The sequence below is a fragment of the Lissotriton vulgaris genome, chromosome 2_1, assembly GCF_964263255.1.
Source record: "Lissotriton vulgaris chromosome 2_1, aLisVul1.2, whole genome shotgun sequence".
NCBI lineage: Eukaryota > Metazoa > Chordata > Amphibia > Caudata > Salamandridae > Lissotriton > Lissotriton vulgaris.
This window is the reverse complement of record NC_141687.1, coordinates 996,844,632-996,859,053: the sequence shown is the minus strand read 5'-3', so window position 1 is coordinate 996,859,053 and position 14,422 is coordinate 996,844,632. Positions and strand designations below refer to the sequence as shown.

The following is a 14,422-nucleotide window of genomic DNA, read 5'->3' as shown; positions in this document are numbered from 1 at the left end:
TATACCACTGAAGGTACGCATTTGCCATTTTAAGACTAAAAGCATAATTAAAATAGGTTTCCTGAAGGCTGTATTATTAAGTGTGGTATCAAAAAGGAGGAGTAAAGGGCTATTACTACTTGGTTACGAGTAGAAGGTCCAGCCACACAGCGTGCCCAAAAGGATACGTCTTTTCAAAAATTGCCGTGCTGTTCCTAATGGAAAGAGGGGATTGGTACAGTCTGTGATGCGAACGATTATGGCAGGGTGACTAAAGGATACAACGTAATTGCAGCACAATGGCAAATTACAAGACTGAGTCAGCTATCCTGTCAAGGAACTTAAGAGAGAGAGGCTACCCGACCAGAGAAGTTAAAATGTAGAAAAAGAGCACAGAACAATAACAGGGAGGGATTGTTAGAACCTAAAGAAAGAAACCCCCTGGCTATCCAACCCATTCATGACAACCTTCACACCGGCGTCTATCCATCTGAGAAGAATCGTGAGACGCCATTGGTCTATACTCAACACAGGGTCGCTCACATTAGACCAACCTAGATTTGATTTCAAGAGGTCTAAAAATATCAAAAACATCTTGATACACACTAGACCTAAGAAGACAAACTAAACCAATCGCCAAACCACATTGTGGAATCTGCCAGCAGTTACAGGCCACTATCCTTGTGGTGGGTGCGCAGTATGCCCTTTCACTAAAAAATACAAAAGTATTACTCTGACAGACTCTTTCAAGTGGGAAATGAGAGGCCACACCAACTGCAATAGCACAAACTGTATTTACCTGATCATATGACCTTGTAATCTTTATCACATTGGCATGACGACCCGAAATATGAAAACAAGAATTTCGGAGCACCGAAGCAACTTTAGGTGCAAGAAAAACAATACAAAAATGTGCAGGCACTTCCTCGAAATGAACCACACCCCAGACTCTCTTCAATGGCTGATCCTTGAAGCAACCCAGAAGATATCTAAACAGGGCCTGTTCTACAAAGAACAGCAATGGATCCACAGATTATCTTCTGACAGTCGTGGCCTTAATGAAGATATCCCCTTGGATCAACCTCTGAATAATTGTCTTCATACATACTATGACCTAGTTAATTCCCTTATCCACGCTCTCTAGAATTATTCCCTTGTCACCGGGATATAACACATCTTAGAAGTGATTCTACTAGGAATACAGAGTCTTCCACCACATTATTTTTCCTGCTTCCGAAACTACTATTATTTCGGTGATCTGAACCTACCACTACAAGATGGCCGACATATATCCTTACCATGCCCAAATTTCAGTTTAAATACGTAATTGCCCATTTAAATACGTAATATCACCTTTACATTATACATGAATGGAGTTTAGTGATTCTGGGTATCATCCCCTTGAGTTTAATTTTGACATTACTTCGAGCAAGCCGCTCTTTCTCCCACAGGCTAGACTCTACAAGATGGACCCCGCTTTGTGTACTAATCACGTGGAGGTTTTCACTCCTTTATATCCGGCCCTGACCCCGCCTTCCTCCTCCACCCGGATCCAGCGGCGAGGGGTAGGTGCGTGAAGTGCAGCTCAGGGTTTACCAAGTAAGTGAGCAGCAGCAAAGGAAAATGCTACTTACAAGTTTGCATCTGTTCTTGGCATGTAGAGCTGCAGAGTTGCACACTGTGCATAGATCGCCACCTAGTGTTGGGCCCGGGTGTTTACAGTTTGTTGTTGTCCTGAAAAGTTCTTTGGAAGTCACGAGATAGGTGACTCCTCCTTTGTACCACATTGCGCATGGGCATCGGCTCCATCCCCAGATTGTTTTTCGCCATAGGAAAATGATGGAGCTTTGCAAGAAAAGGAAGGATGCCCATATAATTTGTATCTAATTAAGATAATACTGGAACAGACATGGGTAGCCGGGGAGGCGGGTGGGCGTGTGCAACTCTGCAGCTCTACATGCCAAGAACAGATGCATACTGATAAGTAGCATTTTCCGTTCGAGGCATACGAGTTGCAGATTGCACACTGTGCATAGATTGTATAGCAGTATCCACTTTTAGCGGCAACCACCCCTATCTGTTGCAGTAGTTTGGTATAATGTTTTGAGAACAGCCTGGCCCACATTAGCTTGTTGTTTGGTTTGCACATCTACACAATAGTGTTTTGTGAATGTGTGCGGTGTAGACCATGTAGCTGCTTTGCAGATGTCATCTAGGGAATTTTCCCTAAAAATGCCAAATGAAGCATTTCGGAGCCAAAGTGGATCAAATTGTGGAAAATAATCTGACTCCAGTTATTCAGATAGCGAAACAAGATTTTGGTAAGACGGATACGTTGCATTTAACCTATTATTGGCGGTGGTAATATAGCAAAAATTATTTTCTTTTACCTAAAGTACTGTATTTTTTAAGAGTGATTCCATTGGAGTTTGAAAAGTGCTGGTTTAATGCAATAGATGCTATGACTAGTAGGTTCATTTGGGCATATGGTAAGACAAGAAGGGCACAGAAATTCATGACACTTCCCAGGGATAGAGGGGTTTGGGCTGTCTCAAATCGAAAACTTGATCAATGGCCCGCAACGCTTCACATATGTGCTCCTTAGTGGGGGGTGGGGGAGACTCGGCTGATCGATGGGAAGGTGGCACACCCACCATTTATGAGATCTTACTTGGGTAAGAGGTCAAAATCGTCTTTCTTAGGCATATTGTTCCAAGTTATTATAAGAAGGTCAGTTTTAAGACTCTTCGGGCGATGTATGGGATTTGGTCGTCTTTGAGGAAATAAATATGACTGGGGAGCCTGGATTACTATACTCAATTACAGAGGAACCCAGTGCTTCCCGTAATATTTCATGATTCTTTGTTGTCACGCTGGAAGGACTTAAAATTAATACGGCTGTGGGACATCTAGGAAGAGACCTTAGTTTCATTTTTGGACCTTCAGGAGAAATACATGATCAATTGGAAATAATTTTCAAGTATTTACAAATATGCAAATTTCTCTAAGAAAATTGGGGGGCCAAGAGGTTTTACCAAAGAGGTCATGGTGAGCAAAGAGAAATGCTCAATTATCCAGATACATGGTGGCTTGAATATGATGTTACAGTATGATCAGTAAAAACTGTGATAAATTGGCAGCTGAAACTTGGTCTAACCATTGGGAGATTTTATAAATCTCTTGAACTTGGTCATACCCTGTAGTGTTCGACTGGGCTGCCCTGGGTGGGAGGGCTGGTATTCAATGTCCTCGCTGTCAAACCCTAAAGGCAGACATTATTCCTAGGTTTTGCACTTGTCCACTCTTAGATACTCTAAGTGGGATATTACAAGGTTTATTGAAATATCATTGAATATAAAGGTTACGCTGGCCCCGCAGCTAATGTTGGGTGTGCATAATGCTGGGACTACAAGATTTGATCAGCACTTTTCTTTTGCGGCCATGGCAGTGGTTTGACTTCATTTCATCAGTTTGGCTTGTTCAAATAGCCCTCTCATTTCATCAATGGCTTGCTCGACTATTATCAATATTTAATCTAGGAAAAGCAGTCATCGTATGCAAAGGTCGGAGAGCGAGGAAAATGGGAAATCGTATCTGGGCACCAATTCAGTGATGGAAAGGAGATCTGCAGATAGGCCATTCGGGCTGACCATGTCCAGTTATTAAGTTTGACAGTTCAGTGACTGTGATCAATTGTGGTTTGTAGGTTGGGGGGGGCACGATCTTGATAAAATATGAACTAAATCATGGTCTGGTTTTTTGAATATACATGTTGAGAGGTGAAATGCACTGGTATAGCACTTTTTTTGAGGGCGGGGGTTCCTAGGATCCCTTTGAATTGCTAGTGCAAAACATGCTGCAATTGTAGAATAAATTGGTTTTGTGCAATACAGGTAAAAGTGTGATGCAACCAATGAATGTACTTGATATTATGGTAATCTGAATGTTAATGCTATTGGAATGATCTCTTTGGCTACAACCCTCTTTTTTATTGGTGAATCTCCTCTTGTATTTATGTATTTATCATTGAACTATTGTGTAATAAAAATATTTTTACAAGAAATCATATGCTAAAAGAGAAGATACAAACATATCTTTGAGGCAGCCTCGAGCTCAAATTTCAACAGATCATGCAACAATGCACAACAATCATGACCATCAGAACACAGGGGAGAAGATCCACAAGTACCTATTTTAATAAGAGTCAACAGCAAACTTAAGGGAGATATGAAGGTATGAGATTACAACATGGGAGAAATCTACACATACAGGAAAATATACATATGATAAAGAACAACCCAGAGATAAGCCTTGTCAAAACACATTAGCTAAAAAAAAATATATATTACACTTTATCGTTTGTGTCTGGTAAACAGAGTCCACAAAGTAAAATAGGAAACCAGAATCCACGTGGAAAAATTGGCTATAGATTTTTTTGGGCAACAAAAAGCCTCCAGTACCAGTGTAATAATTTCAAAGGAATACAAAAAGTAAACCTTTGGACACCCAACACTCACCATGCCACCACAGGTAGTGGCGTTCAAGAAAACAGCAATGGCACAACATTAAGGACTGGGTGCAGAGAAAGCTTTTTAGTGTAGTTCTTGGTTGCCCAAAGAAAGGGTGATTCCTCCCATTAGCCCCTGTACCACTCTGCACGGAGTAATAAATGTGAAAGGTATCAAGTGCCTCTTTAACAGGGTCCCAGTTAGGATAAAAGAACATCCTTGGTAATCTTATAGCTCTTGATTAAACAAAGATTTATACTGAAGAAATATCCAAGGCACCAAGCTTTCCCTGGCATTAGGAAGGAGAAAAGAGCCAAGCAGGAATTCCCAACATATGACCCAGAGGAAAACCAAACTGCAAACCGCTGGGTCAAAAATAGTAACATAGGGGTGAAGAATGCAAGAAATATGTGGGAACAAATGTGTTGTGATTTACCCTCCTCACATGACTGCCTCCCTTCGATATGATTCAAAGATGAACTAATATCACAGGAAACAAATCTACTTCATCTAAGATTGGTAACCTCTAATAACATCCCGAGAGACCACCATCTTCGAAAGGGTTTTTATCTAGCCCCTTTTCTGAAAGTCATGGCATTACTCTCTTTAAACCAAGTGCTACATGAAGCTCATGGATCACCCCTATTACTGACAGCAGAGATGCCGAACAGTCTTGTGGTATGGATGCTCAGCAATAAGCAGAGCAGAGTACTCATTGAAAACGCTGGCTAGCAACATGAGGAGCAGTTCCACCTACCTTGAACAAACTCATTCCTTTGCAAGTTCTTGACACTGCTCAACCTCAGAAAGGGCATAATAAAGAAACAGATTGAGAAGAGAAGCACTTTATCAAATAGAAACTCATAAGGAGCAAAGACCTACAATCCATATATTACAAAATGGTCCTACTATCACTAAAAAGTCTCCAGGTAATGAGTGAGGGTTTTACAAGCTAAACAGGACAAAGCAACAGCAGGCCAATATATCACAATACAGAAAACTCACAGGGAAATCCTGCATTGGAACTATCAAGAGAAACCGAGAATCCTGAAAATAGGAAATCTATGCAGCTGGTTGTGACATAAAGAAGGGGATTTATTAGCAAGTAATGAACAATGGATTTTGACCGTCTAGCTATTGCCCAAAATTCATAATCTGGACAATCAATAGTCTCTAGGTGCAGTGATGCACTAAAATTCTTGTGGTAATACGTGGATCCATTTCTAAAACTCTTTGGACCGCTTACAAAAATTATATAGCTACGATGCACAAGTTACTTAACTTCTGTAACGATATATCTGTAAGAAACAGTAGTTCATGTTAGATTCCTTACCTTACAATTTCCCCAGGTGTCAGACTGGAACCGGAAAGTTTTGCGTAGCAGAACCCCTGCGCGTCGGTAGGCGTCGTCTGCGGCTCCGCATCCGTTGTCGGCGTCGTGATTGCCGGTATGATGTCGTCGGAGTACTTAGACGCCGCCCTCGCGCGCTGACGTCAGTTCTTGTACATAGCTTTCCGCGCCAGGAACGCAGAGCCATGCCAGAGACCGACACTGGTGCCATGAAACTAGTGCCCTGAAAGTGATGTTCTTAACCCTAGATATCGGTTCGCAGAACGGGGAGGATGGGTGGGGCGGTAAGGAATCTAACACTAACTACTGTTTCTTACAGATATATTGTTACCGAAGGTAAGTAACTTGTGCATCTGAAAGAAACAGGTTAGTGCTAGATTCCTTACCTTAGAATAGATACCCCAGCAATACCAACCCCGGTGGTGGGTCTGCGAACCAAGATCACACCAGAAAGTCCTGGAGAACGGAACAGCCAAAAAAGCCATCTCTCCGGACTTGGCTGTCCAGGCAGTAGTGTCTAGCAAACGTGTGCAGCAAAGCCCACGTAGCTGCCTGACAGATGTCCTGCAAGGGGACTCCCCGACCCAGGGCAGTAGTAGCCGCCGTGGCCAGAGTGTAATGGGCCCTCAGCCCAACAGGAGGCTCCTTTTTCGCCAAGGAGTTACAGACCTTGATGCACAACACGGCTCACCGAGAGATGGTCAGTTTGTGCACCGCCCATCCCTTCTTCGCGACCATGTAACCAACAAAGAGCTGGTCGTCCACCCGGAACTGGCGTTTGCGGTCAAGATAAAAAGAGAGCGCACGTTTTGGGCCCAGACGGTGGAGCCTCTCTTCCTCCTTCGAGGGATGCAGAGGCGGAAAGAAGGTGGGAAATGTCATAGGCTTCCCGATGTGAAAGGCTGTAACTACTTTGGGCAGGAAAGAGGGACGAGTTTAAGACAACTTTGTCCGGATGGACAGAAAGGAAAGGAGGCTTAGAAGATAGAGCCTGGAGCTCACTCACTCACTCTCCTGGAAGAGGTGATGGCAACCAGGAATGCAGTCGTAAGTCAGAAGACGTAGAGGGCAATTGTGAAGGGGCTCGAGGGTGCGCACATCAAATAGGTTAGAACAAGGTTCAAGTCCCACTGAGGCTTCACGAAAGGAACAGGAGGAAAAATGTGTGTGATGCCTTTCAAGAATCTATTTACAACAGGGGACTTGAAAAGAGAAGGCTGATCAGGAAGCCTCAAGAAGGCAGAAATGGCAGAGAGGTAGCCCTTAATAGTGCCCAGAGCAGAGCCCTGCTGGGCAAGAGAAAGAAGAAAGAGGAGAACCTCTGAAAGGGGGGCAGAGAGTGGATCCACAGCCTTTGCTGTGCAGCATGCCACAAATTTGTTCCACCTGCAGGCGTACACCGATTTTGTGGCGGGACGCCTGGCAGCCAGAATCACAACACAGATTTCAGGAGGCAAGTCGAATGGCCTCAACTGCCGCCGCTCAATCTCCACGCATGGAGGTGGAGGCTGGACAGGTTCGGGTGGAGGACCGTTGACTGCTGCTGCGACAGAAGGTCCTCCTGAAAGGGCAGACAAATCGGAGGATCGACTGAAATGCTGAGTAGCTCGGGATACCAGTAACTATGTGCCCAGTCCGGAGCCACAAGGATGACTTGGGCCCGGTCCCGCCTGATATTCTTCAGCACTCTGGGCAGAAGTGGTATAGGCGGAAAGGCGTACAACAGACCGCAGCTCCACTCACGACGAAAAGCGTCTCCTAGCGAGTGCCGCCTTGGAAATTCCAACGTGCAGAACTGATGAAATTGTGTGTGCACTTCGGTGGGGAATATATCTAACCAAGGCTCTCCCCACTGCTGAAAGAGGCCTTGCGCCACGTCCGAGTTCAGACACCATTTGTGATCCATCATGCACCGGCGGCTGAGTTCGTCCGCCCTGGCGTTCAGGGAACCTGCCAGGTGTTTAACCACCAGGGTGAAGCCCTGGTGTTCCAGCCATTGCCAGAGGCGCAGGGCCTCCTGGCAAAGGGCTCACGACCCCACCCGCCCTGTTTGTTGCAGTACCTCATGGCGGTGGTGTTGTCCATGAACACCTGCACCACAGTGCAAGCCGGATCACCCGCAGCTCCAGAAGGTTGATTTGGAGCCGGGACTCTGCCGGAGACCAGAGGCCTCTGATCTCCCTCTCTCCCATGTGGCCCCCCCATCCCAGGAGGGGCGCATCCGTCACCACTAAGTGCTCCGGTTGGGGTAGGGAGAGAGATCTGCTGCTGACCCAATCGCGGTCCGTGAGCCACCACTGCAACTGTCTTGCAGTGCCCTCCGAGATCCGGACGTGGTCAGACAGGTTGCTCTGATGCTGTGCCCACTGATGCACCAGAAGGATGCAGGAGGCCATCAGTCCCAGGAGCCGCAGAGTCAACCTGACCGAGACCCGGGATAAAGGCTAAAAGATCGGAATCAGAGCCTGAATATCCCGAACCCGCTGCTCGGGAGGATAAACCCGAAAGTGCGCCGAATCCAGAACCGCTCAGATGAAAAGGAGCTTCTGAGAGGGGCACAGGTGTGACTTCGAAACGTTGATGGAGAACCCCAGCGAGTGCAGGAGGTTGGCCATAGTCTGGAGGTGGGAGACGACTGTCTGGGGCGAGTACGCCTTCAACAACCAAACGTTGAGATAGGGGGAAGACTGAAACCCCTAATCTGCGCTGATGAGCTGAGACCACCTCCATCACTTTTGTGAACACCCGTGGGGCGCTGGTAAGGCCGAAGGGGAGCACGGTAAACTGAAAGTGCTTGTGGCCTACTGTGAACCGCAGGTAACGCCGGTGGGCCGGCAGGACGGGGATGTGGAAATACGCATTATGCAAGTCCAACGCTACCATCCAGTCTTCTGGGTCCAGGGCAGCTAGGACCTGAGCCAAAGTCAGCATCTTGAACTTCTCCTTCCGGAGGAAGCCGTTGACGCTCCGTAGGTCCAAGGTAGAGCGTAGGCCTCCTTAGCCCTTCTTGGGTACCAGAAAGTAGTGGGAATAGCAACCACGTCTTACTTCTGGCCCAGGAACACACTCGACGGCCCCCTTGGCCAAGAGGGCCGTAACTTCCTCCTGCAGAAGTCGCAAGTGATGCGGTGGTACTGCGGTGGCATGGCTGGAGGGGTCGCCTCGAAGGGGAGGGAGTAGCCCCTTCGGACGATTTGCAGCACCCACCTGTCTGATGTGATGGAGCGCCAGTGGAGGAGGTGATGGCGAACCCTGCCCCCAACTGGCATCGGATGGGCCTGAAAACTTGGATTAGGAGGATTTAGAGGCAGATGCTGCGGAGGTGGGTGTGGACTGACCTTGCCGTTGTCCCCCGGCACCGCCACGGCGGTTACCACGTCCGCGTTGAGGTTGGTTCTGCGGCCTGTGGCTAGCTGGACGTGTGGGGGCGCCCCTTCCTTGGCCACGAAAGGCGGATGTTTTCTGGCGTTGGCCGAGGCCCAAGGACTTGGCTGTAGCCCTGGAGTCCTTGAAACGCTCCAGCGCACTGTCAGCCTTGTCGCCAAAGAGGCGACGGCCATCAAAGGGCCTGTTCATAAGGGTGGTTTGGACATCCCCCGAAAAGTTGGCGGACCTCAGCCAGGCGTGGAGGCGAACCGCCACCATCGTCGCAATCGCCCTACCCAGCGAGTCTGTGGTATCGAGTCCACACTGAATGGAATAGCGGGCTGCATCCTGTCCCTCTGCTAGGGCCTGGGTAAGCTTTGCCTGGACCGCCACCAGGCACTGCAGCAGCACTTCCGCAACCGTATCCCACAGAGAGTGGGTGTAACGGCCCAAAAAGCAGGCGGTGTTGACAGACTGCAACCCCAAACTCAGTGAGGAGAACAGTTTCTTCCCAACTGATTGTACCTTTTGGATTCCCGAGCCGGAGGAGCGGTCAGGAATGCGGTCTGAGAGGTAGAGGCCTGGATCACCAGGCTCTCGGGGTGGGGTGAACAGACAGGAAGCTGTGGTCGCCCGGAGCCAGGCAGTGGCGTCGGGCCAAGTTCCGATCCACAGGGAGGCCTGTGGAGGGCTTGGACCAGGTGTTCAACATTACGTCAGTGAGGGCTTCGTTGAATGGCAGTAGAGGCTTTGAGGAGCTTGCCTGCGGTTTCAGCACCTTAGTGAGGAGGTTAGTCCTCACGGCCGCGACAGGGAGCTCAAGAGCCAAGGCCTTGGCTGGCCTAGTCAACACCACGCTGTAAGCAGCCCCCTCCTCCGTAGCCACAATAGGAGGGGAGACAAATCCAGTGTCGGGCGAAGTGTCCAGACCACTGGCCTCCCCCAGCTCGTCTGCCCAGTCCTGGCTCAACTGGAACTGCAGTCCCAGAGGGTCCTAAGACCCCTCCCAGTCCTCCTCGTCATCCATCTGCTGATAGTCAGGAATAAATGATGGAGCCGGGTCGTCGATGAAGGGCTAGCCAATCGGCGTCGAAGACGGCACCGGGCGGCGCCGGTCCAACGCCGGATCCGGACTGAGGTTGGGACCAGTAACGGCATCGTCTGGAGACGGCGCCGGGTGTGACACCATTGGTGATGGCGCTAGCGGAGGGGTCGGAAGGTCGACCGGCGTCGTCACAAATCCAGGCCTTGGTCCTGAGGGGCCCTGCGGTGTCAGGACCGGAGTCGGCGCCGGGGCCGAAGCACCTGACAGCGCATGAGCCGCCGGCCCGCTTGAGCTCCCAGAGGGACCTGCGGGGCCCGAAGGCGCCTCAGCGGGTTCCGACGGAGGGAAGCGCGACCTCATGGACGTGAGGAAGTCCGTGATCTCCTCCGCGTCGCGTGCATCCCAGGGACCGGCAGGTATGGAGCTAGGCGCTGCCCTTGCAGCTGCGTGGGCGGTGTCGCCCGAACCCCTGGCCACATCGCGCGAGCGATGGGGGGAGTCGGAAGAGCGATGTCACTTCTTCGACTTCTTGTGCCTCGATTTACCTGAGGACTTGGAGCCCGACGAGTGGTGTCGACTCGCGGAGCTGTGATGACTGTGGCCCCGCAACCGGTCCCTCGACCTCCTCCTTGACCGGGACCTCGAGCGGCGCGGGGCCGACTGCCGGAGCTTGAGACGCTTACGGAACCGCTCCAGCCTAGCCTTCGAGGTCAAGGCCCGGCAGTCGGCCCAAGACTTGTCATCGTGGTCGGCCCCGAGACAGTAAAGGCACCGACGGTGGGGGTCGGTAACCGACATCAAGTGGTTACAATTGTCGCAGGGTTTGAACCCGGGCATCCCTATCGGCTCCGAGAGTCGAGGGATGGACTCGAGAAGATCCAAAAGAGATCAAAAAGTTTAGTCAAAAATTGACTAGGAGTACTGCTCTTCCCGGATCTGCGTTTGCTGGCGCAGAAAGGAGAAGAACTGTCATCGCGCGAGGGCGGCGTCCAAGTACTCCGACGACGTCATCCCGGCAATTAAGACGCCGACGACGGACGCGGAGCTGCAGACGACGCCTACCGACGCGCAGGGGTACTGCTATGCAAAACTTTCCGGATCCAGTCTGACGCCTGGGGATATTCTAAGGTACGGAATCTAACACTAACCTGTTTCTTTCAGATTCAATGGATATCATTATACAATGGTAGGCTTTCCTGTTCATGGCTCCTATCAACTCTATGACAATAAATGTGAAGGCTCTCTGCATAAACATATCCAATGAGAGAAAGATCACTTACAGTTCCATACATAATTTATGCAAAAGTGGACTTTCTTGCCATAAAACTAACTAAACTAATGCTTGAAGAAGTGTCCTTCAACCAAGTAAAAGGAGCAGCCATGGGGTGTTCCTTTGCTCCAGAGCCAGCCAGCTTGTACAAGCCAGAATCTGAAAATAAACGGGTTTAAAAGAACTATCCATATACAGAGAAAAGACAAGGATTGTTCCGTAATAATGAAAATGCAACGTGCATTTGGAAAGTCAATAATTCTAATGATGAACGCAGGTCAAGGTTCACAATGAATCGCTGCATGAAAGGAGATTAAATTCCAAGACAGCTTGATAAAATAGAAGAATTACACCATTATTATAGTAGGTCCTTCCGCACTCTTGCAGCTAAGAAGTGGAATACCCTCCCCATGAACATCAGACTAGAAAAAAATGAGGCATCCTTCAGAAAACTGCTGAAGACTTATCTATTTACTCTCTAGTTGCCTGTCTCTCTGTTTTCCACCCTCCTAAGATTCTCTCTCCACAGCGCGGGGACAGGCCGGGAGGCGCCCCCAGGCGCTTTTACAAACCCCTTTAATAATAATTATTCACCACGAAAACCAATAAGACTGCATTGCCCAATTAAATGTTATGTTATAGGAAATATGTATATAGTACGTACACCCGAAAGGTTTCTTGGCACTGAAGTAGAGATAGGTGGCATTCCAGCGTAACATTAACCATATGCTTGTCAGAATAACCAGGTTTGCAAGAGCCTCCTAAAGCTCATATAAATGGCTGCCAATCTAATTTCCAGCAGTAAAGAGTTCCATATGTTAGGACCTAGAACTGAAAATCTTGCCCCTCCCAACCTATTTCTCTTGAATCTAGGAACCATTAAAAGATTCATGTGGGCTGATTTGAGAGTACGCTTCGGTATAGAACTCAGTATTCTTGAGGTAATAAAAGCTGGACTTTTGTTGTGAAGTGATTTAAAAAGAATGCAGCCTTTGTCGAAATTGGTGTGCTGGGAAACGGGAAGCCAATGCAGCTTCTTCATCAGAGATTTTGTCTGACAATACCTGGCCTGTTGAACAACCAGTTTCGCTGCTTGGAGTTGCGCCAACTGGAGCCTATTATTAAGGCCTGTTGGAAGTCCTAAATAGAGTGCATTTGCATAGTAGATTCTAATTAAGGCTAATGGAATAATGACTTGGACGACGGCTTCACCTGTGCACAAGTGCACATCTGTGTAGTGTGCAAAACAATTTTCCTTTTGGACAATTTTTCCTTACCAGGCAGAACTGTACAAAGAAAGACGATTGGTAAAACTCAGAAATTGTGATTCAGAAACTACGTAACAGAAAATACAATAAATAAATACTTTCCCACATAAAAACAATGGTGCATTACTTCAGATGCACTACTCCAACCAAATGAAATTCGATCATCAGAAATAATTCAAAAATAAAGTAAACACCCACACTGTTAAATCTGATTTTGCCATTGGATAGAACAACCCAAATAATGTTTTAGGGCCCAGATCCCAAGATAGCAAAGCACAAGTTGTATTGCTGGTAAGCGATGAAATCTTCCTGGCCCAAAACGCCAACACAAGCATGAAACTGTACAGTGTGGGTTGAAACAATCACAGAATAAAGTTTAAAACACAAAAGGTGCAACAATCAAGCAACCCTCTTTTACAAATTGCAACACTATAAAAACGGTATAAGGGACAGTGGTATCATGATGCCTGATCTACAAAAGACAGAAAGAATGAAAATGTGTCCTGCATGATAAATCTGCAGTATGCTGTGAAAACATTAAACACCCCCAGCCAACCATTTTCTGTAACAGTAACATATGGAATTGAACTAAGATTGGTGATCTGCTCTAGAGGAGATGATACAGATACACCACTTCTGCAAAAATAAGCAACCCTAATCACGAGGATGCAGACGGCTAATGAGGTGCAGAAATGTAAAAATATGTCAAAATTCTCACAACAACACAACGTAAACTAAAATACATGCAATGGCTGAGGCTAGTAATATAGACTAAGACGCATCATCTAAATGTGTGTGCGTCCTGATGCTATAGACCGCTGTGGAACCCGTCCTGGCTTTCCCTGTGAGATGTTCCCTCCTGGGTATCTCCAAGGTGAAACCAGGCATCCCTGGCGTTTGTGGGGGGCCATTGTGCAGATGAGTCAAGCTAATGCCCAGAGTTGCCGAGTGTGATCCCTGGTTAGAGTAGGCACCGAGGCGAGAATTATCGAGTCCGCTGACCCTGGTTCACGACCCTGCCGCGTCGGGAATTGAACCCTGCCCGGGTCGTCCTCTGCTTCCGGATCTGCCACCTCTAACCAGTGAGCCACACCACTCCACACCACTAAAGAAAGGATAAGATACAACAATGACAACTTCCACCTTGCATGCTCTGTGAAACATGCTCTACGACTTCTCTTCACATATGCACCCTATAATTCCATAGGGACCGAAGTCCAGGGAGATTCCCTTAGCAACCACAGTAAAGGTATGCCAAAGGCTGGGGATGCCATGCCATTTCTTGCTTCAAACGCCAGTGAAAATCAAAAATTGCAAACACAAGAGGTTTAACCTTGAGGGTAAGAATTCAGAATATTCAAGTACAGAAGTGCATGCGGCAAAGCACTCCCTGAAAGTATCCCATGTATAAGCTCTTCCGTGATGCACTCTTCAAATCCACAGAAACCAGAGCCAAGGATAAGGCATTAGCAGCCAAGGTAACAATAGGTCATAAGGTTAAGATGTCATGACACTTCTGGATTCCAGTTCTACTTCCAATTCATTTTTGTGACCACAAAAGGCTTAAACTAATGACACTAATTCAAGAATATATGATTTTTCCACGATTACTAGTTCCACGCATGGCATTACCAC

At 47.7% G+C, this 14,422-nt stretch overlaps 1 protein-coding gene across 1 annotated transcript in view; it reads right to left on the bottom strand.

The window, feature by feature from the left end:
- The window catches only part of TTC21B (tetratricopeptide repeat domain 21B), a 502,211-nt gene that overhangs the window by 136,540 nt on the left and 351,249 nt on the right, over positions 1-14,422 (bottom strand). The window lies entirely within an intron of this gene.